Source organism: Rattus norvegicus, chromosome 4 (genome assembly GCF_021556685.1).
Source record: "Rattus norvegicus strain SHRSP/BbbUtx chromosome 4, alternate assembly SHRSP_T2T, whole genome shotgun sequence".
NCBI lineage: Eukaryota > Metazoa > Chordata > Mammalia > Rodentia > Muridae > Rattus > Rattus norvegicus.
Window position 1 is genome coordinate 98,836,006 of NC_141537.1, and position 24,863 is coordinate 98,860,868.

Here is a 24,863-nt window from a genome sequence, read left to right on the forward strand (position 1 = left end):
TACTTGTTTATTGTGTGAATTCTCCTTCATTTGTAGTAGTTTAATCATAACTTTAGATTTGTGCATATATATGTAAAAATAATAAGCTGAGAAAGGAAGTAAGAATAGCAAGGAAAGATGGAGGAGGAAAGGGAAGACGGAAGGGATATAGCTTTATGTGGTGTTATCAATAAGAATGCTCCCCACCCTTGCCGAGGCTCATATGTTTGAATGTTTGGTTGTCAGAGATTAGCACTACTTGGGAGGGATTAGAAAGTGTGATATTTTTGGAGTAGCTTTCATCTTGTTTGAATAAGTCTTCTATCACTAAGAATAGGTTTTTTGCTAAGCACAATGTGGCCTTGTTGGGGACAGAATGACTTTGTTCCTGCTCCCGGGACAGGACCATTGTGTGAGCTCCATGAGTGTAGATGACTGCTGTGGACAAAAGTTTTGTTTGAGTAATAATGTACACATTTTCACATTCCTCCCAGGAATGTGTGGTCTGTTAAATTTAATGACTTCATAATAATCCTAGGCAGGAGGGGTACATGAATCAATGGTATGGCTAATATCTCAGCAAAATGATAAATGTTAGGACCTCCAGGCTATGGAAAAATATTTAAATACTTCAATTCAAAGATATACAATTTCTCAACTATGAAAAATATAAGGATCCAATATGAATCATGAATCTAAAGAGCTAATTTTGGAGTAAATGACTGAATTGATAATGTTAAATAAAAGATTGGCCCTGTGTTCTGTAAGAGATGAGCTATCCAGAGAATTTTTTTTGGATAAAGAAAAACAATTGCTTGGAGAACTGACAGACAGACAGACAGACACATACACAGACGCACACATGCAGACACACACAGACACAAACATACACACACACACACACACACACACACACAAGCAAACAGGACACGGACAGAACTATCTCTTGGAATAGCAAGCAGAACACAGGTTATTAGCTAGATCCATAGTTTGACTTCAAGTCATTCTTTTCATGTGTGTCTTAAAGACCTGGAGCATGAGCTATCCCAAAAACTCAAAAGCTCCCACCTGTTTGTGGGATATATTCTTCTAGATGGGCTGTATTGTCTGATATCAGTGGGAGAGGATCCTTCTAGCCTCACAGAGACTTGAAGTGCCAGGGTGGGGGCATTTCCAGGGGTAGCCTCTCTTGCTCAGAGAAGAGGGAAGTCCTTCACAGGGTGAAGGACTGTGAGAGATGATGACCAGGAGGGGAGCGGTAAGTGGAATGTACAGCGAATAAGTAGAATGAATAAATAAAATAAAAAATAAAGAAAAGAATAGAAATTAAAGAGAAAATTTTTTATCTTTTGAATAAGTGACATAAAATTTATAAAACAAATTTAAAAATCATTCTTTTCTCATACAATACATCCCAAACAACAGTTACCTTTTTCTTTTTCCTCCCTCCATATCCAATGCTTCAGATTTTCCCTTCAGAAAAGAGTATACTTCCTAGTGATAACACTCAAATATGCCATAGAAACTAGCAAGAAGACTAGGCATAAGGTCTCATATTATGATGGTCCATGGTTGTTTGAAAAATAGTACCAAGATTCAAATAGTATGTAAAAGCAGAGAGCATTTTATTTTGTTGAAGTTCACCATTTGGGGGTCTCTTATTCCAAGATGGAGGTGACCAAGTGACCTCATGGGCTTAATTTAAAGCACCTTAGGAGAATTCCAGGGTCGATGATTTTTATCTTAATCTGTTAGCTCCATCTCTAGAGACATTCCATAGCCATTCCTGGGGTGTGAGTGTCTGGAAACTGTTGCTGGGGAAGTCTGGAAACTGTTGCTAAGGAAGTATGGAAACTGTTCTTGACCCATTGCCCTTGCTTCAGGTAGTGTATCTGCATTTATACCTTGGAGCATAGTCTATCCATTGTAATAGAAAACAAACCAAATATTAAAGTAAGTATGCAATGGCAACATAACTCTTGTAACTATAAGAGAATGTACATCATACTGACATAGAGAAGCGTATACATTTCAAAAAGTTGACACTGCTACAGAAAGCAATCTTCAGTTAACAAGCTCAAACTGACTTTATCATAATATCTTAAATGAAAGAAGCCAAATATACTCAGGAATCTACTCAAAATAAGTGGAGCTACCTGTTCACATGTAATCTGCTTAAAAATATTCATAGTATCTTTATTTATAACTTCTCAAGGTTGAAAATTGCAATATTCATATGACAGAATAAACTTGATCATTACTGGAGGAGCCAGCAATGGAGGCACATTACTTTTTTATTCACAGATCATGAATGAAACTTTGAAATATAGTTATATTCTAAAATTAAAATTTGTCACTGAAGTATGTGTGCTACATGATTTCCTTCAAATGAGATTTAATCACTAAAACATGCATGATATGCAATGACATCAAGAATATTGATATTTATAGTATATAAACATAAGAGATATTGATCAAAGAGAAGATTTCAATACTATGAAAATATTTATGTATGGTACATATGGCAATGCAGATATATTTATATTTGTGAATGTAATATACATGGTAATGCTTATTGTAAAAATTCCTTGTGAAACACATTAAACACTTAAGTAAGTTCCCTTGTTTGTTACTTAATGTCTATTTTCTAATACTAATAATACAGTCAATAAATAGAAGATAATGTTGAATGATTTTCTACCTTTATATATTCTGGTGGTAAATTAAATTAAATCCTATGAGCACAAAGTTCTGGGTGATCAATTCATCTTTGAAAGTAATTATCTGTGTGTCCTCGGTACATTCCATTAGTTCTCTGCATTTTAATTGTTTGAATATATTTAATATTTGAGAGAATTTCAAGCTGAATGAGAATATTCTGTTATTCCATATTTACAATTGATTTGAATGACTTTGTCAGTCACTAAGCATTCTGTTAGTCTCCTAATCAGTCAGCATGTTTTGTTTTACTAATTTCACTTCTGAAAAAGAAGAACTTTTTGGTTTACTTTTCAAATTTATGTAGAATAACCACATAACTGCCCCTTGTATGCACTCTGCCATCCAGACCAGGGTATTTGCATATTGCTCCCTAGGGAGGTCCTTTCTTTGCTGCCCTGAGATGAAATCTCAACTGTCACGTTGCCTTCACTGGTTACTTCCCTTAGTTCAGTTCATCTCTTCAAAATCATGTGCCTTTCCTGTTTCTGCTACTTTCAATTTTGGGTAAGATGGTGAAGGTGATGAAGGAAAATATGGGGGATAGAAGGTGAGCTTTGGCTGCCAAGGTGTGCTGTTCATGTGTGTTTAGGCATGCCTTGCTCTACAAAATGAGCACATGTTGTTTAACTGTGTGATAATGAGAAATTCCAGATGACACAGAAGCTGTGCTAAGATGAAGATTATGACATAGATGAGATTGATATAGACTAGACCTTTAACTCACTTTTTCTGCAAAAGCATTTAATATATTTTTTTAAATCTCTCTCTGTCTGTCTCTCTGTCTTTGTCTCTCTCTGTCTCTCTGTGTCTCTGTTTGTGTCTCTGTGTCTTTTTCTGTGTCTCTGTCTCTCTCTGTCTCTGTCTCTGTCTCTCTTTCTCTCTCTCTCTCACACACACACAAACACGCACAGACACACACACACACACACAAACACACACACACTAGGATCTCAAGGAATAATAACATGGTAGAAATCACAAGATTAGGAAGATTGCTTTGGAAGATTCTACATGACTTTGCATTATTTATTATAAATCCAGGAATCATTGGTGATGCTGTGATGACCCAGACTCCACTCACTTTGTCAGTTACCATTGAACAATCAGTCTTCATCTCTTACAAGTCAAGTCAGAGACTCTTACATACTGATGGAAACACCTATTTGAATTGACTCCTACAGAGGCTAGGCCAGTCTTCACAACTCCTCTTTTATTTACTGTCTACATGGTCATCTGGTACACTTGACAGGTTCAGTGGCAGTGGGTCAGGCAAAGATTCACACTCAAAATCAGCAGAGTAGAGGCAGAGGATTTGGGAGTTTATTACTGCAAGCAAGCTACACATAACCCACTCACAGTGATGCAGACCCTAACAAAAATATTTTGCTTAGGACAATCTAGCCACAAGTGTCCTCCTTGAATAGAGAGGAGTAGAACACTCTTCATCTATATGAAAGGGGGTAACTAGGACATTGAATAATTTACAGCTGAGAACTCTAGCTAGATTCATCTGTCTAGAAAACTGATCTGAATAGACCTCAACTGTTAACTATTTCTAGTTCCTCTAACTTAAAAAACATAATTTTGTCTCTGCATCAGGAGAATTTCATCTCATTAGTATAGCTTACTGGTAAGGATTTTAACCATTTTTTCATTAACTTCTTGAGTTTTACTTTTATTTATTGCTTACACAGAATGAAGCATGTATGTGTTTATTAAATTCTCATTCAACTTTCCAAATGCTGGAATGTCTAGCTGTTACTATATTATCATTCATTCTAGGCTCTGCCCAGCAACAGCCAGGTAGAAGTAGAAGCCTGTCTCGCTATAAAAAGGGCTGTTGATCTCTCTTTACCCTCTCTGTCCCCTCCTTCAATTGTCTCTCTCTGGGCTTTCCTTCCCCCTACCCTGTCTCTCCACAAGTTCATAGCCAGCCTCTTACCCCCTCTCTTCTTTCTTTTCTTTTCCTCCTCTTCCTTCTTTCTGTCCCCCTCCCTTTTTCTACTACTGTTCTATTCTCACCTTCTCTTTCCATGCCCCCTTTCCCCCACCAAAACTTCCTTTCATACTAAATCTGTCCTAGGGTTGGTACCTTGGTGAGGAGTGATGCAACATGAACCTGCCAAGGGATCCTCTCCCACCACAGCATATGGTGCTTTAGAAAACAAATTACTATCTACATTTTCTTTTATCTAAGGAACCATAAGTCTATTGTGTAAAGTACCTTTTAAAATAATTGGGTAGATTTCATTTTCTAAGGGACAACTAAATATTCAGTCAGTAAACTCATTTAGAAATTAAATTTTACTTATTTCTAAATGCTTTTTTTGTTCCTTAGAGTAATATTTGTATGTAGCATGTAGTTTTAAGAAACCACACTAAATCTGTTTAGGGGCTATCCTCAGAGGTATTGACCATCCCCTGTGGCTTGCCCTAATCAGTTGGCTGGCCCTGATTCCAATTTACAGAGACAGCTGATGACCTGGAGAGTCGCTCTTTCCTCATCATGTTGGAGCATCAGTCTGTAGCCTTCTGTCCCAGGATCATCCAACAGACATTAATTAAGCAGAATTTTGAAGAACTGATTGCCCTTTTCATTTCAGAGGTTATCAGTTGACTATTCTGCATAGTTTCCCATTTTCTGGATAATATTTTGTCTGTAGATGAATTGAGGCAATTCTGGCCTTGTGGCTGTTTTGCCACAACTGGAGCAACTCCAGTGATGCTCAGTTTCTTCTTTGAATCTAAGAGGTGTTGTCACGAGCAGATTTAACAGCAAGTGGATTAAATAACATTAAATGTCACATACTGGATTTCTGACATTTTTGAAATATATGTAAAGTATATCTGAACTGTTAAGCCTTAACTACTTTCAGACATGTCAGAATGAAATACCTTGAAAACACCCTTATGAGTAATTCAGAGTAATGAGTTTGTCATTTGGCCATTAACTGACTCATATGTTTAATCACTTAAAAAAAGTTTGTAATGGCAGTTTACAGAAGGAATGAGGCTAAGCTTTGTAATCTTAAATTTTTCTATCAATAGAAGAAACCCATACCAATGAAAACCTTAAATTTGTATGAAAATAAAATCTTTACCAATGTAAGAAATTATAACTTCGGGGCAGCGCAGATCTTTCTGGTTGCTGCCTTCGCAGAGAGCTCGTAGGCAGCACCCCACAAGCAAACTTGACCCTCAGGAGCACAGGCAAGACCAACTTTTCTGCTGCAAGCGACCTGCCTGGTGAACTCAGGACACACAGAGGCAAAATTCCTCTAGGACCGGGCACTTCCGGTGGTTACCAGGAGTCCCAAACCCGCGGATCCCTGCCTGCAGCAGCTCTCTGCTCCCAAACCCCATGGGAGAGATACCTCACTGTCTGGTCAGGTGGGCACTCCAGAGGCTGCAGAGCGGAAGAGACCACCAACACTGCCCACCCCTGCTCACATCCCTGGCCCAAGAGGAAACTGTATACGGCCTCTGGGTTCCCGTAGAGGAGGGCCCAGGAGCAGCAGGACCGCTGTGTCTGAGACACTGCCAGAACCTGAAGGGACTGACCAGATAAACAGTTCTCTGCACCCAAATCCCATGGGAGGGAGAGCTAAACCTTCAGAGATGCAGACAAGCCTAGGAAACCAGAAGAGACTGCACTCTGCACACATCTCTGACGCCAGAGGAAAACACCAAATGCCATCTGGAACCCTGGTGCACAGAAGCTCCCGGAAAGGGGGGCACAGATCTTCCTGGTTGCTGCCGCCTCGGAGAGCTCATAGGCAGCACCCCACAAGCAAACTTGAGCCTCGGGACCACAGGTAAGACCAACTTTTCTGCTGCAAGTGACCTGCCTAGTGAACTCAAGACACAGGCCCACAGGAACAGCTGAAGACCTGTAGATAGGAAAAACTACACGCCCGAAAGCAGAACACTGTCCCCATAACTGGCTGAAAGAAAACAGGAAAACAGGTCTACAGCACTCCCGACACACAGGCTTATAGAACAGTCTAGCCACTGTCAGAAATAGCAGAACAAAGTAACACTAGAGATAATCTGATGGCAAGAGGCAAGCGCAGGAACCCAAGCAATAGAAACCAAGACTACATGGCATCATCAGACCCCAATTCTCCCAACAAAGCAAACACGGAATATCCAAACACACCAGAAAAGCAAGATCTAGTTTCAAAATCATATCTGATCATTATGCTGGAGGACTTCAAGAAAGACGTGAAGAACTCTCTTCGAGAACAAATAGAAGCCTACAGAGAGGAATCCCAAAAATCCCAGAAAAGAAAATCCTCCTGTCACATAATACTCAAAACAACAAACGCACAAAATAAAGAAAGAATATTAAAAGCAGTAAGGGAAAAAGGTCAAGTAACATATAAAGGCAGACCTATCAGAATCACACTAGACTTTTTTCCAGAAACTATGAAAGCCAGAAGATCCTGGACAGATGACATACAGACCATAAGAGAACACAAATGCCAGCCCAGGTTACTGTATCCTGCAAAACTCTCAATTAACATAGATGGATAAAACAAGGTATTCCATGACAAAACCAAATTTACACAATATCTTTCTACAAATCCAGCACTACAAAGGAAAAAAAAAATAGTAAAGCCTAACATAAGGAGGCAAGCTGTACCCTAGAAGAAGCAAGAAACTAATCGTCTTGAAAACAAAACAAAGAGAAGAAAAGCACACAAACATAACCTCATATCCAAATAGGAATATAACAGGAAGCAATAATCATTATTCCTTAATATCTCTCAACATCAGTGGCCTCAACTCCCCAATAAAAAGACATAGATTAACAAAGTGGACACGCAACGAGGACCCTGCATTCTGCTGCCTACAGGAAACACACCTCAGAGACAAAGACAGACACTACCTCAGAGTGAAAGGCTGGAAAACAACTTTCCAAGCAAATGGTCAAAGAAGCAAGCTGGAATAGCCATTCTAATATCAAATAAAATCAATTTTCAACTAAAATTCATCAAAAAAGATAAGGAAGGACACTTCATATTCATCAAAGGAAAAATCCACCAAGATGAACTCTCAATCCTAAATATCTATGCCCCAAATACAAGGGCACCTACATACGTAAAAGAAACCTTACTAAAGCTCAAAACACACATTGCACCTCACACAATAATAGTAGGAGATTTCAACACCCCACTCTCATTAATGGACAGATCATGGAAACAGAAATTGAACAGAGACGTAGACAGACTAAGAGAAGTCATGAGCCAAATGGACTTAACAGATATTTATAGAACATTCTATCCTAAAGCAAAAGGATATACCTTCTTCTCAGCTCCTCATGGTACTTTCTCCAAAATTGACCATATAATTGGTCAAAAAACGGGCCTCAACAGGTACAGAAAGATAGAAATAATCCCATGTGTGCTATCAGACCACCACGGCCTAAAACTGGTCTTCAATAACAATAAGGGAAGAATGCCCACATATACGTGGAAATGAACAATGCTCTACTCAATGATAACCTGGTCAAAGAAGAAATAAAGAAAGAAATTAAAGACTTTTTAGAATTTAATGAAAATGAAGGTACAACATACCCAAATTTATGGGACACAATGAAAGCTGTGCTAAGAGGAAACTCATAGTGCTGAGTGCCTGCAGAAAGAAACAGGAAAGAGCAGATGTCAACAGCTGGACAGCACACCTAAAAGCTCTAGAACAAAAAGAAGCAAATACACCCAGGAGGAATAGAAGGCAGGAAATAATCAAACTCAGAGCTGAAACCAACCAAGTAGAAACAAAAAGGACCATAGAAAGAATCAACAGAAGCAAAAGTTGGTTCTTTGAGAAAATCAACAAGATAGATAAACCTTTAGCCAGACTAAGGAGAGGACACAGAGAGTGTGTCCAAATTAACAAAATCAGAAATGAAAAGGGAGACATAACTACAGATTCAGAGGAAATTCAAAAAAAGATCAGATCTTACTATAAAAGTCTATATTCAACAAAACTTGAAAATCTGCAGGAAATGGACAATTTCCTAGACAGATACCAGGTACTGAAGTTAAATCAGGAACAGATAAACCAGTTAAACAACCCCATAACTCCTAAGGAAATAGAAGCAAGCATTAAAGGTCTCCGAACAAAAAAGAGCCCAGGTCCAGATGGGTTTAGTGCAGAATAATATCAGACCTTCATAGAAGACCTCATACCAATATTATCCAAACTATTCCACAAAATTGAAACAGATGGAGCACTACCGAATTCCTTCTATGAAGCCACAATTACTCTAATACCTAAACCACACAAAGACCCAAAAAAGAAAGGGAGCTTCAGACCAATTTCCCTTAGGAATATCGATGCAAAAATAGTCAATAAAATTCTGGCAAACCGAATCCAAGAGCACATCAAAACAATCATCCATCATGATCAAGTAGGGATGCAGGGATGGTTTAATATACAGAAAACCATCAACGTGATCCATTATATAAACAAACTGAAAGAACAAAACCACATGATCATTTCATTAGATGCTGAGAAAGCATTTGACAAAATTCAACACCCCTTCATGATAAAAGTCTTGGAAAGAATAGGAATTCAAGGCCCATACCTAAACATAGTAAAAGCCATATACAGCAAACCAGTTGCTAACATTAAACTAAATGGAGAGAAACTTGAAGCAATCCCACTAAAATCAGGGACTAGACAAGGCTGCCCACTCTCTCCCTACTTATTCAATATAGATCTTGAAGTTCTAGCCAGAGCAATCAGACAACAAAAGGAGATCAAGGGGATACAGATCGGAAAAGAAGAAGTCAAAATATCACTATTTGCAGATGATATGATAGTATATTTAAGTGATCCCAAAAGTTCCACCAGAGAACTACTAAAGCTGATAAACAACTTCAGCAAAGTGGCTGGGTATAAAATTAACTCAAATAAATCAGTAGCCTTCCTCTACACAAAAGAGAAACAAGCCGAGAAAGAAATTAGGGAAACGACACCCTTCATAATAGACCCAAATAATATAGAGTACCTCGGTGTGACTTTAACCAAGCAAGTAAAAGATTTGTACAATAAGAACTTCAAGACACTGAGGAAAGAAATTGAAGAAGACCTCAGAAGATGGAAAGATCTCCCATGCTCATGGATTGGCAGGATTAATATAGTAAAAATGGCTATTTTACCAAAAACGATCTACAGATTCAATGCAAAATACCAATCCAATTCTTCAAAGAGTTAGACAGAACAATTAGCAAATTCATCTGGAATAACAAAAAACCCAGGATAGCTAAAACTATCCTCAACAATAAAAGGACTTCAGGGAGAATCACTATCCCTGAACTCAAGCAGTATTACAGAGCAACAGTGATAAAAACTGCATGGTATTGGTACAGAGACAGACAGATAGACCAATGGAACAGAATTGAAGACCCAGAAATGAACCCACACACCTATGGGCACTTGGTTTTTGACAAAGGAGCCAAAACCATCAAATGGAAAAAAGATAGCATTTTCAGCAAATGGTGCTGGTCCAACTGGAGGTCAACACGTAGAAGAATGCAGATCGATCCATGCTTATCACCCTGTACAAAGCTTAAGTCCAAGTGGATCAAGGACCTCCACATCAAACCAGACACACTCAAGCTAATAGAAGAAAAACTAGGGAAGCATCTGGAACACATGGGCACTGGAAAAAATTTCCTGAACAAAACACCAATAGCTTATGCTCTAAGATCAAGAATGGACAAATGGGATCTCATAAAACTGCAAAGCTTCTGTAAGGCAAAGGACACTGTGGTTAGGACAAAATGGCAACCAACAGATTGGGAAAAGATCTTTACCAATCCTACAACAGATAGAGGCCTTATATCCAAAATAAACAAAGAACTCAAGAAGTTAGACCGCAGGGACACAAATAACCCTATTAAAAAATGGGTTTCAGATCTAAACAAAGAATTCACAGCTGAGGAATGCCGAATGGCTGAGAAACACCTAAAGAAATGTTCAACATCTTTAGTCATAAGGGAAATGCAAATCAAAACAACACTGAGATTTCACCTCACACCAGTGAGAATGGCTAAGATCAAAAACTCAGGGGACAGCAGATGCTGGCGAGGATGCAGAGAAAGAGGAACACTCCTCCATTGTTTGTGGGATTGCAGACTGGTACAACCATTCTGGAAATCAGTCTGGAGGTTCCTCAGAAAATTGGACATTGAACTGCCTGAGGATCCAGCTATACCTCTCTTGGGCATATACCCACAAGATGCCCCAACTTATAAAAAAGACACGTGCTCCACTATGTTCATCGCAGCCTTATTTATAACAGCCAGAAGCTAGAAAGAACCCAGATGCCCTTCAACAGAGGAATGGATACAGAAAATGTGGTACATCTACACAATGGAATATTACTCAGCTATCAAAAACAACGACTTTATGAAATTCGTAGGCAAATGGTTGGAACTGGAAAATATCATCCTGAGTGAGGTAACCCAATCACAGAAAAACACACATGGTATGCACTCATTGATAAGTTGCTATTAGCCCAAATGCTTGAATTACCCTAGATGCCTAGAACAAATGAAACTGAAGACAGATGATCAAAATGTGAATGCTTCACTCCTTCTTTAAAAGGGGAACAAGAATACCCTTGGCAGGGAATAGAGAGGCAAAGATTAAAACAGACACAGAAGGAACACCCATTCAGAGCCTGCCCCACATGTGGCCCATACATATACAGCCATCTAATTAGACAAGATGGATGAAGCAAAGTGCAGGCTGACAGGAGCCGGATGTAGATCGCTCCTGAGAGACACAGCCAGAATACAGCAAATACAGAGGCGAATGCCAGCAGCAAACCACTGACCTGAGAATAGGACCCCCGTTGAAGGAATCAGAGAAAGAACTGGAAGAGCTTTAAGGGGCTCGTGACCCCATATGTACAACAATGCCAAGCAACCAGAACTTCCAGGGACTAAGCCACTACCTAAAGACTATACATGTACTGACCCTGGACTCTGACCTCATAGGTAGCAATGAATATCCTAGTAAGAGCACCAGTGGAAGGGGTAGCCCTGGGTCCTGCTAAGACTGAACCCCCAGGGAACTAGATTGTTGGGGGGAGGGCGGCAATGGGGGGAGGATGGTGAGGGGAACAACCATAAAGAAGGGAAGGGGGAGGAATTAGGGGGATGTTTGCCCGGAAACCGGGAAAGGGAATAACACTCGAAATGTATATAAGAAATACTCAAGTTAATAAAAAAAAGAAATAAAAAAAGAGAAATTATAACTTCAACGTTGTAAAAATTATAGAGATTTCTACCAAATGAGATTCTGGCTACACAATACTAGCTATTTCCTTCCTGTTTAAATTATGACCATTTGTAAATTACCTAAAAAGACAACCTAGAATAACCACCTGTGGACCCCCAAACACAGTGAATCAAGATGATTACTCTCCTTAACTTCCTCCTGATGAAAATGGGCATTGAAATTTCTTTAAAGGGGGGCTGAGAGGATAGAGAAAATGTGAGAGTTGGTTAGGCTTTAAGAAGGCCACTCAGACAACTGTTATTCAGTCTCTGATATCTAAATTCTGATTGGATCCTTCTGAAATGTTGAATGAGGCCAGATTACCTTGAATCCTTGTCATCAGGAGTTCAAGCAAGTCAGTTCAGTATGTCTGAGGATGAATCTCACCAAAACTCTACCCTTGTAATTCAAATTTCAAAACAGAATTTAAATACCATCCAGATATCTGCATGGATTTTGTTAGTCTGTGTAGGGTGCACAGAGTAGTTAGGAATGAAATTTTGCTCCTTGTTGAGCATGTGAAATCTTTTTGTTTTTTGTTTTTGTTTTTTTTTGAGCCAATTTTAATACTAACCAATCATAAGTTTTCATTCATGCTATGAGAAGAATAGCATAAAGGATCTTCATCTTTTTTGATTCTCTTAAATCTAATACTTCAGGGGATCTCCCTCTATCATATTGGATCCATATAACACTGGAAGGAGTCCAGGGCCTAATCACCATTTCTATAGGGAGAAAAATAAAGTCTTTCTCCCAAATTAGCATGTCCTTTAGCCAGTAACCAGAAATACATTTAGCTTGAACTCTCTCTCAGAGGAATAATAAAATAATCACAAAACTCAAAATCACACCCATTTTGATAATTAAATAATTCAAACAAGAGAAGTCAAAAAAACACAGTATGAACCTATTCTCAGGCTTTTTTAATTTGGCAAGCCAGGATATTTAACCCAAATTCCCCTAGACCCCATTTTCGGGGAACATGAGTTACCCTACAAGACTTCAAGACTGTACTGAAACATTTGTTTCATACAATCTCCCTGTATCATTTTTGGAGGCTTCAGCTTTTCTTCTAGCTCAGCCTGTCCTTGTACAGAGGCTCCCAAAGACTCTGGGCCCCAGGTCCCTGCATCAATTCTGAACCGCGGGCAGAATTCCCCACATGACTCACATGAAATCTATATTCTCTTAAGGAGAAGAGGTGCAAAATGGAGCAGATGCATGTGGTCTGGAGGAGCCACAAGTAGCTAAGGATTTCTTAGCTGAGCAATAGAGTAGAGTAGTGATATATTTGCCTAATCTATTCATACAGCTTGTAAATTTATTAACTGAGTTGTGTGTTGTTTGAATAAACATATTGGGGTTGGAGATTTATTGATGTAATTCTGGCCTGTATAAATATGTCTCTAATGTTTTTGTGAGGGTAAAGGTAGATGAATGAGATCAGAGTGCAGTTGACATTGTGCAGACCATCCATGGGGGTTGGCCTGAGAAATGAAATCAGCTAGCTCTAAGTGTTTTCAGGAAAAACTGGTTTGGTTTGCTTAGTAGCCTGCTGGAATCAGGGCCAGGTGGCTGCTTAGGGCTAGCCAAGGGGGTGGGGTGGGGATGAGACCTCTGAGGCTGGGTTCTAGCTGCATTTAGAGTGGTTTAATAAAATTACATGCTATATTTATGAATCTGTCAAAATGATTGATTCTCTAAATTTTATTGATTGCTTTTATAATGACAGACTTTGTTCTGGAAATATTGCTTGGATGTAGAAAGTCTTGCTTCTGGTTGTGTGTGCTGTTGTATTCTGTCTACATTTTTTAAGTTGTTATAACACCTGGAAAAGTTTCATGGAGTTAAGTTTTGAAAATTGACGACTTCCCAGCTTCCCTACCTGCTAATATATGGATCATTTCAGTCCCATTTGTTACCTGCAGTCCTATGCAAGACAGGTTTGGTACAGAACACAGGAAGGCACACTCCTGTGAACACAGGCTTTGTCACTGTTTTCTTTGTCACTGTAATACCTCTATTCCCAGTGAACTTTTCTGGACATGGGATTTTATGAGGATATGACAGTTTGGTGAATTAGAGCACAATAGTGACTAGGTGTGAAGAAGTAGAGTAGTGAGAACTTTGCAGCTGCTACCTACAACACAGTGTGGAAAGACTAACAATGGAAGATTTCTGGAGCAGATATTGGGACTATTACTGGTTCAAAAGAGCCATTTTCATGCAATTCAGCATACAGTGACACAGAGTAGTAGAAAAGGTACTTCCCATTCTTTACAAGGTCATTCAAGACTTAAAATTTTTTTGAGTACCTTAATGTCTTCATAATGCCTTATTTCACACTTTGGTTTTCCTCATATATATTAGTTGCAAAGTATTTATTCTGAATCCTGGGTATTATTTTGTAAGGGAACAAATAGGAGGTATCTCTCATCAGACATTGTACTGAGGTCTCCACAAAACTTTGTAGATGACATATCTGCTATATAGTATTAATCAATCTCCCTCTCCTCAACTTCACATATGTATACCATTTAAACCTAATATGTTCCTATGCATTTGTCCCCATGATTCCTAAATGATCTTCCTCCTCTTATAATTTATATTCTTATGCATTTCCTATGCAAAGAGACACAAATTTTTATGATTATAATTGAGAGTTTTCATTATTCTTTATAACAGTCTTAGCTCCCTGCAAGCAAATACTGTGGGGAAGAGAGCTGGACACTGAGTATTGTGGACATTGCTGAGGTATCAGAGGAAACTACTCTCTGCCCACATTCTCATCCTAAGAGGAAATCACCTAGTGCCATATGTGGCCGCTGGACATAGGGAAGTCATGGGCAGGACCCATCCAGTTTCTGCCTGAACCAAGAGCTGAAAGCCAGTCTCTAGGAGCACCTATACACCTGAGAGCAGAGCTGTTATTCCCAGAACCAGATGGAAAAAATATAAACTAACCCCAGAGATAACTTGATGGTGAAAGGCAAGCACAGGAACCAAAGCAACAGAAACCAAGGCTACTTGGCATCATCAGAGCCCAGTTCTCCCATCAAAGTAAATACAAGATATCCAAACACACTGGAACAGCCAGCTATAGACTTAACAATCACATTTTATGATGATAATGAAGGACTTTAAGAAGGACATAAATAACTCATTTGAAATGCAGGACAACACAAGTAAACAAGTAGAAGCCCTTAAAGAGGAAATGCAAAAATCCTTTAATTAATTACAGGAAACACAACCAAACAGCTGAAGGAACTGAACAGAACCATACAGAATTTAAAAATGGAATTAGAAACAATAAAGAAAGCACAAAGGGAGACAACTCTGGAGATAGAAAACCTAAGGAAGCAACAAGGAGTTGTAGATACAAGCATCACCAACAGAATACAACAGACCGAAGAAAGGCATAAGATACCATAGAAAACAAATACAACCTTCAAAGATAAAACCCAAAAAAGTTCCTAGCCTGAAATATACAGGAAATCCAGAACACAACGACAAGATCAATCCTACGGATGGTAGGTATAGAAGAGAATGAAGAATCCCAAATTAAAGGACCAGTAAATTTCTTCAAAAAATTATAGAAGAAAACTTCCCTAAACTAAGGAGATGCCCATAAACATAGAAGAAGGCTACAGAATTCCAAATAGATTGGACAAGAAAAGAAATTCCTCCCATCACATAATAGTCAAAATACCAAATGTACAAAACAAAGAAAAAATATTAAAAGCAGTAAGGGAAAAGGGACAAATAACATATAAAGGCAGACCTATAAGAATTACACTGTATAGTATTGGTACAGACACAGGCAAGTAGATCAGTGGAATAGAATTGAAGACCCAGAAATTAACCCACAAACCTATGGGTACTTGATACATCCTATGGGTTTAGTACCTATGGGTACTAAAAACATCCAATGGAAAAAAGTTAGGAGTTTTGGTTCAATGGTGTTGGTTCAACTGGAAGTGAGCATGTAGAAGAATGCATATGAACCCATTCTTATTGCCCTTTACAAAGGTTAAGTCCAAGTGAATCAAGGACCTCCACATCAAACCAGATACACTCAAACTAATAGAAGAAAATGTGGAAAATTGTCTTGAACATATGGGCAGTTGGGAAAATTTCCTGAAAAAAAAAAAAACAGTAATGGCTTATGCTCTAAGATCAAGAATCGAAAAATGGGACCTCAAAAAACTGCAAAGTTTCTGTAAGGAAAAGGACACTGTCATTAGGACAAAAAAGCAACCAACAGATTGGGAAAAGATCTTTACCAATCCTACATCTGATCAAGATCTAATATCCAAAATATACAAAGAATTCAAAAGGCCATATTCCAGACAGTCACATAACCTGATTAAAAATGGAGTACAGAGCTAAGCAAAATATTTTTGCCTGACAAATATCGAATGGCCAAAAAGCTCCAAAAGAAATGTTCACGATCCTTAGTCATCAGGGAAATGCAAATCAAAACAACCCTGAGATTCCACCTCACACCAGTCAAAATGGATAAGATAAAAAACTCAGGTGACAGCAGATGCTGCTGAGGATGTGGAGAAAGAGAACACTCCTCCATTGTTGGTAGAATTGCAAAGTGGTAAAACCACTCGGGAAATAAGTCTGGAGGTTCCTCAGGGAATTGGACATTCCACTACCTGACGACCCAACTATACCTCTCTTGGGCATCTACTCAAAAGATGTTTGAACATACAACAAAGACACATGGTCCACTATATTCATAGCAGACTTAATTATAATAGCGAGAATCTGGAACGAACCTAAATGTGCTGCATCAGAGGAATGGATACAGAAATTTTGGTTCATCTACACAATGGAGTACTACTCAGCTCTCAAAAACAATGACTTTATGAAATTCATAGGTAAATGGATTTGACTAGAAAATATCATCCTGAGTGAGGTAACTCAATCATAGAAAAACACACATGGTATGCATTCACTGATAAGTTGATATTCCTATGTGGAATTACCAGCAATCCACATGAAACTCAATAAGAAGGATGACCAAAATGTGGATGCTTCATTCTTTCTTAAAAGGGGTAACAAAATTATCCATATAGGAGGCAAAATTTAAGCAGAGACTGAAGGAATGGCTATTCAGAGCCTGCCTCACATCTGGCCCATATATATATAGCCACCAAAACTAGGTAAGATGGATGAAGCTAAGAAGTGCATGCTGATAGGAACCAGATATAGATCTCTCCTGAGAGACACAGCCAGAGCATGTCAAATACAGAGGTGAATGATATCAGCAAACCACTGAACTAACAACGGAAGCCCGGTTGGAGGAATTAGAGAAAGGATTGAAAGAGCTGAAAGGGCTTGCGACCCCATAAGAACAACAATGCCAACCAACCAGAGCTTCCAGGGACTAAACCACTACCCAAAGACTATACATGGACTGACCCATTGCTCCAACTGCATACGTAGCAAAGAATAGGCTTGTTGGGGCACCAGTGGAAGGGGAAGCCCTTGGTCCTACCAAGATTTGACACCTACTGTAAGGGAATGTTGGGGGGTGTTAAGGAGAAGTGGATGGGGAGGAAATACCCTTATAAAAGAAGAGGAGGGGGAGGAGGAGGGGATAGGGGGGTTTATTGATCAGAATCCTGGAAAGGGAATAACTTTTGAAATGTAAATAAAGAAATACCAAAAAAAAACAACAAAAAAAAAACAAAAAACAAAAACAAAACAAACTAACTTTTTTACTAACTTTAGGTTTCCCTTCTGCAATTTTGATTGTTCAGTGTTTGAGCTAGTGGAAGTCTTGATACAGTGTTAGGTCTGTAGTTCCCTCTGCAACTATATTTCAAAAAGACAGATTAACTTTATACCTCATATAGATCTTGCCAAGTAAACAGTATATGAGTTAAGTGACTCAGTGCATTTTCTATGGAAGTGAGGAGATGGATATCTGGAAAAGTGGTATTAGACAGGCCAGAGATTGCCCTAAGAGTAAGTAGAGACACATATATTTGACTTTGTTAATAAAATAAAGGTTTCATTTTTCTAATTTGTTTGTAACTGTATAAGTGCTTTTTCATAAAATAAAACAAATTAATATAACAACTGAGGAAAATAAAATAAAATAAATGTCAACCACATAAACAACATTCCTTAGTAACTCAAATTAACTTTTTCCTGATTACCATAAAAAAGTTTGGAATAATAATTTGACCTTGAGTTCCTTGCATTACCCACTGCCCTCTGCCACATTTTACATTACTCTTTTCTAATCTTTCCCATCATTTGCCTTCCATAAAGTGGCCATACTTTAGGTTGGTATGTGTATGCCAACATCAATAAAAAAAAGAAAGCAAACTACTCCACAAGGTATTGGCCACAAGTAATAAAATGTCTCTGAGATTTTCAGCTGATTTGTAGAAGCAATCCTCTTCTATTAAAGTATACAGAAAGATGAGTCTGGGTTTTGTGAACTGTCGTGAGAAAAGGGAGAACTGTGTTCTAAGCTTCAAAGATCTCAGAAAAGCACAGATATAACAATGCTACATCAGCATTAATAAAGGGAAAGAAGTATGCTGAGATACCACAGCTCACTCTTAATCATAGTGTAAGGCTGGTATGTAGTATTCTGAATCTTTTCATCGGAGTATTTTAAAGAAACTATTTTATGGTAGGTCAATTGCTTACAAATATGATTCAATTCCAGTTCTCTGCAAAATCAGCATGATCAAATCTAATTTGTAGTACCACTGATTAGACTGTAATTGATAAAAGATTGAAGACTCCAGTATCCCCATGCTGTAAAAGAATGTTTTGAAGACCAACCTGATTTACATTCTTTGATGATAAATAAGAATAGCATATGTAAGGCAAAGACAGAAATATGATATCTTCCCTGATCTAATAACACTGGAAGTAATATGACCTTCTAATATTTCTTTAAGTATATCTACATTCTCTTGATAGAACACTGAGTCCTTGCATCTGAATATGCTGTCAACTGTCTTCATGGTCAGGAAAAGTTACTGTCTGCATCTCTGGGAGATAGAATCACCATCAGTTGGAGGACAAGTGAGAGTATTAATAATTATTTGGTCTGGTATCAGAAGAAAGCAGATGGAAGTGTTAAACTCATGATTTACGACACATCAAGTCGTAATCAATCTGTGGTCCCATCAAGATTCAGTGGCATTGGGTCTGGGAAAGCTTACTCTTTCACCATCAGTGGCCTAGAGTCTGAAGATATTGGGACTTACTATTGTCAGCAAGGTTAGAACCCACCTACAATGTTACAAGTCACAACATAAATCCCTATGGGAGCAGAGTGAAATGCTAAACTGACCCAGCTGCTGCTTTTCCTTAGTCTGAAACTGTTTTTCATTTGTCATGGGAGATTTTTCAAAGCTCATAGAGAGTCAATTGTTTTTGTACAAAAGGATAAGAGGTCTTCTCTGTCTCCGATATTCCTTCCTCTTTATTTCCAGAAATACAGAGTACCAGTATCTTTTCTGCCTTAACAGAGGACACAGCCAGTCCCAGTGAGAAGTCTGAGTTGCAGCACTAGTTGGGATGCATACAGAACCAGGAAAGATACTGTGAACATCCTAGCACTGTATTTACTCAAATAGAGAAAATTAGCTTCTAAGTACTATTATTTAAAAGTAGAAAAGTATTATTGATGGAATTTGTAAGTATAAATGATTTGTGCTCTTCAGATAATGCTAGAGCACATGTTTCAGAGAAAGGGAAGCCTGCGTAACCATGATTTTCTGTTGTTTCTTGTAATTCTACCATTATTTATTGATGCTTTCAGGTTTCTGCAGCACATTCCATAGAATTCTTCTGGCTCCCATGTGCACTAGTCTGCTTCAAAGTAGTAAACAATATTGAAACATCTTCATATGCCTTTTTTGCTTCAGGTTCTGGGAGCTCTCAAGGTTCAGGATAGCTGATTCTGTTTGTTTTCCTATGGAATTCTTCTTACTTATTACCTTTAACCCTTTCTCCAACACTTCCATAATAAAATAAAAGCTTCATACAATGTTCGGTTGTGATCCCTGAATCTGTTTCATTCTTCTGAAAGATAATTATAAAGATATTTTACATAGATGCTTATTAAGAGACTTTGCAATTCAATGCAAATAAAATACCTTTATTAAAGGTATACCAAATATATAGAATTGTATTGTCTTTACACCAGTAGAAACCCTGCGACAAATATTTTGCCAGTGATTAGCAGCCTCTGAAGATATACAAAGAGCCTTATTTTGAGAAAGAGAAGTAAGGAGTGTGATCATTTTGGGCAAGGGTACAACTGAGCTTTTATCTCATACTTGCATCTCAGACTTGTGTAGGAAGGTCTCCCATTAGGAGCAATACTCAAATCCTCCGGTTAGTGCAGTACGATTCTTATGGTAAAAAAAAAAATTAGGATAAAGTATCTTTTACATCTGGTTTGAAAATAATAAAGGAAAATCTGGGGCACGATGAGAAAATAATAGGATGCTAAAAATGGTTAATATGGAAAGTCTAATAAACAATATAGTTTTGGTTCCCTGGAGGGAGTAATAACAAAAAAACAAGTCTTAAATAGGAACTTTCTTCTCCTACCTTAGAAATGGCTACAGGATTAACTGTATATGACAGTTTTTCCCCACCTACTATCTATGTCCTTCTTGTCCTTATAAAACTTAAGTTTTCTTAATTATCATACAAGAACTCTCCTTCAACTAAATTAAATAAGTGATATTGATAAGTCAAATTTGTGAGACTTAATACTACTGGGGCATATAATAACTCCTTCTCTGCAATAGCCTTGAAGAAGCCAAGCAGTTGACTGAGCATTTTCCTCCCACCTGCTGAGAAGAACACAGAGTTACATATAATATGCATCCCTTATGCTGTGTTGGCATGCTGAGAACTTGTAGACTGATTTTTATGTGTCTCCATTCACCCAGTTCCAGTGGAGTCCATCTGCTCCCTGCCATCCCCTGCTATATCTGTGCTCCTACAAAATATAAGATACCTTAAGTTTCTTCACTCCTAAGAGTGGATTTCTCCCAACAATTGACACCTTTCACACAGTTGTACCAAGCAGGGGATTTGCATATTGTTTCCTAAGGAGAAACTTGAATGCAAGTCCAAGACAAAAGCTAGTCTCTCTTTCTGCCAAGACTACTCAGGACTGTTCATATCAATGTCTCAGAATGATGTACCATGCTCAGTTCCTGGGGCTGCTTGTGCTCTGGATCCCTTGTAAGGAGACAAACTGAGATGAAGAAGAAATATGTGGAGGGATGGGAATTTCTGGGGCCCTGCTGATCCAGATGCATGTTCTGCTTATGCATGTGATTGCTAGTCTTTTTCTCCAGAATGGATTTATGAGGTTTAGAGGTTTAGATGGTGAAGAGAGGAGAACCTGTGCTCTGGGGGACAGGTCTGACAAGCACGAAAAGTAATGACCCAGGTGATTTCTAGAGAGCTTCATCTACTCTCTACATAAGTGTTTTATGTTGAAATTTTTATAATATAAATTAAATTCATGAACACAACAAGTAAAGCCTAAATAAAGGAATGAAAAATGATTCATAGTATAATTATAATCATACATACCTTTTTATTTCTCTTATTTCAGAAGCCAGTGAAGACATTGTGATGATTCAGGCTGCAGTCTCACCACTGGACAGTCGACTTCCATCTCCTGCAGGTCTAGGAATCATCTCTTTCATGAAAATGTAACCATACTTACTTGAATTGGTACCTGCAGAAGCCAGACCAGACTCCTCAGATCCTGATCCATGAGGTTTCCAACAAATTTTCTGGAGTCCCAGATAGGATAAGTGGTAGTGGTTCAGGGACAGACTTCACACAGAAAGTCAGTAGAGTGGAGGCTGAGGATGTGGATGTTTGCTACTGTCATCAAAATTTCGAGTTTCCTCCTATAGTGATGTAGCCCCGAACACAAACTTACCAGAGAAGGAAGGCTCAGCTATTTCTTTTCTTGAGTACCCTTTCTGGTTAATAGCTGTTGTATTGTAGAGCTCATATATTTGAATATGAATAGGGGAATGAATATATATGAAATATACATAAATGTGTGTAAAACACATATACGTGTGTACACAAATGTACATATATTTATGTAACAATAATAATAAAAAAGAGGTCATGAATTCAAAAAGAAAATAAGTGTTGTATGGGTTACAAATTTTGAGATGGGAGGGTGGCTCCTTCCCTCAACTGAAGACATTGCCTCCCTACTGGAGATGGTCTCTACAAGTTCAATCTTCCTCGGTTTCCTATTTTGGTTAAAGTCAGTACCTTGTGTTCTGGGAGCTTTTTGTTTCCCTGGCATCTGAGACATAGTAATACCTGAGGTCCCAGCTATACCATTCCTGAGAATATACCCGAAAAATGCTCCAATGTATCACAAGGACACGTGCTCCACTATGTTCAAAGCAGCCTTATTTATAATAGCTAGACCCGTGAAAGAACCCAGATGTATTTCAACAGACGAATGGATACAGAAAATGTGGTGCATTTATACAACAGAGTACTATTCAGCTATTGAAAATAATGACTACATGAAATCCTTAGGCAAATGGATGGGAATAGAAAATATCATCTTGGGTGAGGGAACCCAGTTACAAAAGAACACACATGGTATGCACTAACTGATAAGAGGATATTAGCCCAAAAGCTTGGAATACCTAAGAAAAAAATCAGAGGTGACATGAAGCTCAAGAAGAAGGAAGACCAAAATGTGGATGCTTCATTCCTTCTTAGAAGTGAGAATAAAATACTCAAAGGGGGAAATACTTAGACAAAGGTCATCCAGAAGGCTGCCACTCCTGGGGATCCATCCCATATGCATCCACCAAACCCAGTCAATATTGCTAATGCTAAAAACTGCTTGCTGACAGGAGCCTAATATGGATGTCTCCTGAGAGGCTCTGCCAGAGCCTTACTGATACATATGAGGATACTCGCAGCTAACAATTGGATTGAGATTGGGCACCCCAGTGGAGGAGATAGAGAAAAGATTGAGGGAGCCAAAGGGATTGGCAACCACATAGGAAGGACAACATCAACGAACCAGACCTCAACAGAGCTCCCAGGGACCAAACCACCAACCAATGAATACACATGGAGGGAATCATACTCCAGCTACATGTATAGCAGAGAATGGCATTGTCCAGCATCAATAGGAGGAAAAGTCCTTGATCCTGTGAAGGCTTATTTCCCCAATATAGGGTAATGCCAGGGCGATGAAGTTGGAGTGCATGGGTGGGAATCGAGCATCCTCATAGAAGCAGGGGGAGGGGTATGGAGGAGGGAAGAGTGGGTGAAAAGAGGATAGTATTTGAAATTTAACTACATAAAACATCCAAGAAAAATAAAATTAAAAAAAAAGAAAATGCTCTTTGTTTTTCCTGAATTGGTTTTTGCCTCTTTGTCAAATATCAAGTGTCCATAGTGTGTGGGTTTATTTCTGTTTCATCAATTCTATTACACAGATCAATCTATCTGTCTCTGTTGCCATGCTATGCAGTTTCTATTACTGTTACTCTGTAGTACAGTTTGAGACGAGGGATGATGATTCCCGTAGAAGTTCTCTTATTGTTGAGAATAGTTTTCATTTTCCTGGGTTTTTTATTTTTCCATATGTAATTGAGAATTACTTTTTCCATGTCTGTACAGAATGGTGCTATACCTAATTCTAAAATCGCTTTTCAAAGTGTACCTTTTCCTTCCTGTGACTTCAACTAGTAGGGTGGGAGTTAGAGCTCAGTAGTTCCTGAGGAGACACAACAAAGGCTACTTAATCTGTCTGCTGTTTTATCATTATCATTATTATTATTAATAATATTATTGGATTTTTTATTTACATTTCTGGTCTGCTGTTTTATTATAAGGTGATAAATATCTCAGACTGCAGTTTTCTGGTCTCAGAGTAACGCAGACAGGCAAGTCAGCTATAGCAACAAACAGACTTAGACTTTAGACAGGTTAATATTTTATTATAATAAAGGCAACCCTAAATAACTTGCAAGACCAAGTGGATACTCTTGCCCCTCAAGTTCCTTCAAGAGAGAACCAGAAAGAAGAACCACCTGGGCTGGCCCCCGGCAAGGAAGTTGGTTGGAATTCAGAAAAACATGGTCAGAAACACAAAATTAGAAATTCTGTGAATAAACATCAATGAGCACATAACAAATATTGATAGAGCAGGCCTTTCCGAAAACTTCATGACGACAAATTAATTTAAACAAATTTTCTTGTAGATCCTATAGATTATATCTCAGTAAACCATGAAGACAGAAGGATGTATGTTGATTAATGGTACCTTGGAGATATATTATTTGTTCTGTGGTCTTGGAGTCTTACTCCCCAATACTCACCATATCCTTCCATCAGGTTTGGTCCTTTTGCTATGTTACATAAACGAGCTGTGCTGTGGCAGAATACTCTATACTAATGGAACAGTAGCAAGGAAATCATGCACTGAGCCTGGAATCATTCAAAACACCATGCTACTTTCAAGGCTTAAGATTACTTTTTTCCCTTTGTAGAAAAGGGGATCACAGTTCTCATCTGAGTCAGGTGCAGATGCTAGGTCAGACTGAATTATTGAGGTAAGCCAGCTCTGGGGCTGTGCCCAGTCTTGACAAACTGATGCTGATTTGCAAGTGCCAAAGGCCAACCCTCATCACTGAGGACCTCTTCATAAGCTAGTCACATTCTGAGAGGAGAAATTGACAGTCACAACATAACATGGATATGTGGTTCTCACTCAATGTCTTGGGTTCCTCCTGCTTTGCATCTGTTAAAGAAAGACAACGTGAAATTGATTGTCCAGTACTGTGAAGAATGTC